Consider the following 4,009-nt stretch of genomic DNA (forward strand, 5'->3'; position numbering starts at 1 on the left):
CAGACACCAACCCTCACAGAAACATGCTTGGGCAGTGACAACCAAGGGTCATCACTGGAAGATTTAGGGGAGACGCCTCAAAGCCTTGTTTATGACTGACGCTTCCTTCATCTGTGTGTACGACAGCTCTAAGTATCTTCAGTGCTGTCACAGTTGGTCTGATTGAAGCTTGGGTTTGTCATGGAAGGTCTTTGGGTCTCCATCAGTTTGTAAAGATAATTTGACAAACCTGGGTAGCAATTATTCAGGGCTTAGATTATACACTTCTATGCTTTTTTATTTTTATTTTACTTATTCTTTTGCTCCCAGAGTGCCTGTAATTCTGATGAGTTTGCCTTTGTAAGTAAGTGGACTCATTTCTTTTGTCTTCGTCTAATGTTTTTTTTCTACACCCCATAATCTTTTGAGATTATAATGTAAGTATACCACTTCTCCCTTTCCATTCCTCCCTCCAGCTCCTCCCATATACCTCTTCTTTCTGTCTTTTAAATTCATGGCCTCTGTTTATATATATATATATATATATATATATATATATATATATTTGTATATATAATATATATGCATATACATATACCTAAATGCATAAAATCAACCTGCTTAGTCTGTGTGATGTAACTTGTATGTTTTCAGGGCTGACCATTTGGTCCTGGAGTACAGCCAATTGCTGTACTCTTCCCTGGGGAAGACTGTCTCCCTGCTCTCACTATTCCTTAGTTGCCTCTTTATTTCTAAATAGTCTGGTTCTATTACACAAACGGAATAAATACTTTTAGAAACAAACCACACCAGGCTTCACCTGACTCCAGCAGAGAATATTGTTCTAACGGAAAATGGGTTTCTCTCTTCCACAGTTTCAGGGCTTCTGGTTCTAAGACAGTGTAGAACCTGATATGTTATAGTATCTCACGTGTGCATTCTAGATTCTTGTGTTTGTGCATGTCTGTGTGTGCATGTGTGGTATGAATATGGATATGTATGCATGGGTGTGTGTGTGCATGTGCATGGGAGAGACAGAGAGAGAGAGAGAGAGAGAGAGAGAGAGAGAGAGAGAGAGAGAGAGAGAATAGTAACAGTAGAGAAAGGACTGAAGAACCTGAATGCCCAGACTCCTGCTGTGGCCATTCCCAGCCATGACCACGACCACCTGTAGGAAAGACCAAGCTGGATATAAGCCCCTGACTCAGCAGGATATGGCAGGATGTATGGTGCTCCCGATGTTGCTCTAATTATATTGGGGATCAACTACAAAATATCCTCCATATGGTAAGGAACCAATTAGAAGTTAATGGGAGGGCTCTGGATCTGACTTACTGATGAAGGGGAAAAGCGATAACCATAGTAATGGCCCCCCAGATGGCCTCCAAATGTAGCAACCTGCCCACAGCTGACACTGGCTAATCCATCACCCCAGCCAAGAGGTGCACCAATCATGAGACTGTTATTAGGCAGCTTGCTGATCCCAGGATGCCGCCCTTGCTCAGTCTCAATATATGTTTTGTTCTCATGCCGCCTGGGTTCTCTCCTACTCTACCTGCCATGTCAGATGGACAAGGGACCTGGGTTTGAACTTGCAACTAAAAGACTCCTTGTTTTTGCATTGGATCTGGTTTCTTGGTGGTTGAGTGTTTGGATTCTGGGTATAACAGAACCATGATAAACAAGGAAGAGATCCTTAGAGAGATGAGATAATAGAACATCCTGAGAACCCCACTGACCCAAGGCTTTCTCTTAGGACCTGATGTATGAAAAAGAAACAATTCTTTGCACTGACTGGTTTGGTGTGTTAATATACACTAGAGTCATCAGAGAGGAAAGAGCCTCAGCTCCATGAGATCCAGCTGTAAGGCCTTTCTCAATTACTGACCAATGGAGGAGGGCCCAGCCCATGGTGGGTGCTGCTGTCTCTGGAATGTTGGTCCTGGGTTCTATAAAAAAGCAGGCTGAGCAAGCCAGGAAAAGCAAACCAGTCAGTAACTCCCCTCCATGGTCTCTGCATGAGTTCCTGCCTCCAGGTTCCAGCCCTGCTTGAGTTCCTGTCCTGACTTTCTCTAGTGATGGACTATGTATGACCTGGAAGTGCAAGACAAATTGGCCCTTCTCTTCCCAACTCGCTTTTTCCTCATTCTGTTTCATTGCGGCAATAGAAACCTGAGCTAAGACACTCTCTAAACAGGGGCATGTTGGACAGAGTCAGTAATAGCCTGAATCCAAGGGCTTAGGAGCTTTTCCCTGAGACTGTCAAGCAGGGGCATGAACACAGTTACTTATCTAAACCCAGGAATAAGCTGAGCAGAGCCAGTAATGTTCTGGAGCCAGGCCTTCAGGGGAGTCGTGGCTTCAGATCCTGAGAACCCAGCTCTTCCCACTACACAGGGCTATAGTTATCAGTCCCAAGGCTGCTGTGTGTTCAGTCTGTAAAGACCTTGAGATATCTCGTGTTCCTCTTATGCAACATTGTTTGATTAACTTTCAGGGGACTTTCTCCCATTTTATGACAGTTTCTGCTGACTCTGTCCCATTTCTCGCCTGGAAATAGTACTTAAGATGTTGTACTTCTTAATAAGCTTGCTTGGCATAAGCTATAGCTTATGTAAGACCTCATGAGCCCACCTTTTTTATGTCCTTAACTCTGACTCCCTGGACTATCCTTCATAGGACCCTGTCACTCAAGAATGATCTGATGGTCCACCTCAGGAACCCACATGACATGAAAACACAGGAGTTAACTAGTTGGAAGGATAATGAGGACATGCAAGAGGGGAATGTCTTGACCCCTTTACTCATATTATCACTCCTCTCTCTCTCTCTCTCTCTCTCTCTCTCTCTCTCTCTCTCTCTCTCTCTCCAACTGAACTCTGAAAGCTCAGCCTAGTGCTTAGCTGTGGATCTGTGCACTGGCTCCCATCAGTTACAGGATGAAGGTTCTATGATGACAATTAAGGTGGTCATCAATCTGATTACAGGGGAAGGCCAGTTCAGGCATCCTCTCCACTATTGCCTAGGGTCTTAGCTGGGGTCATTGTCGTAGATTCTTGGGAATAGAGAAGGTGCCAAGTTTCATGACAACACCATAATGACTCCCACAATCAGGGTATCTCTTTCCTTGCTCTCCTTCTGTCCCTCCCCATCTCAAGCATTCCATTCCCTCATGTTGTCTACTTTCTACAAATGATTTTTAAAAAGATATTGTAGACCTTTAGGCAGAACAGAAGCCTTAATAAATAGCTAAATTGGGAAGCAATGCCACATATGTTACCTTTGTTACATGTCACTAGTGGGGAAGAGTTAAACCTCCCATCCCAGAAGACTAAGCTCGCACGCACCTTGGGGCTCTAGACTTTCAGGTTTTCTTTCCCAGTTTCTTTCCTGTAGAAGGAAATGCCAGACAGTTTGATAAATGTTTGAGGAATGAATGGATAATGAGTAGGCAGGATTATACTAGGGAAGGATATTTACTGTGGAAGGAGCCTGTTCTCTTCAAAGGAGTGATCTCTCTGACCTTAGAGGCAAACAGAAGAAGGCTGGCCACTTGGCAGGAGTCCTGCAAAGGCAATATTCAGATATTAGGGGGCACTGGATAAAATGTAAGTAAGGTTGTTTCCAAATAGGACCTAGAACTTTAGGAAGCACAAATCCAGGGATGCTGAGAAATGTGTCCGAATCTTGGAGCTGAGGTGTTCAGAAGCCCTGAGTTGCTCTAAAATCTCCCATCCCTCTCTGGGGATGCCAGATCAAAGCTTCCCCAGCCTGAAGGCACCTGTCTGCAAAGCTAGTCTCTGCCTCTGGGAGGCTCACAACACTGAGGTTTGGCTGTCACAGGGAGAAAGCTTATGTAAGAAATCCTTGGGTTAGTTTATGGACCTCTGTTATCTGAGAGTTGGGCAATGACTGTGCCAATAACAGAGAGTGAAATCCAGGTGGGTGTGGCTTAGAGGTCCCACTAGATACCCAGAGAGCTCTTGGTCAGGGATTTTCAATTGGTTTTCTTTTGTAAATTGGCAGAGTG

This window comes from Myodes glareolus, chromosome 22 (genome assembly GCF_982192425.1).
Source record: "Myodes glareolus chromosome 22, mMyoGla1.1, whole genome shotgun sequence".
NCBI lineage: Eukaryota > Metazoa > Chordata > Mammalia > Rodentia > Cricetidae > Myodes > Myodes glareolus.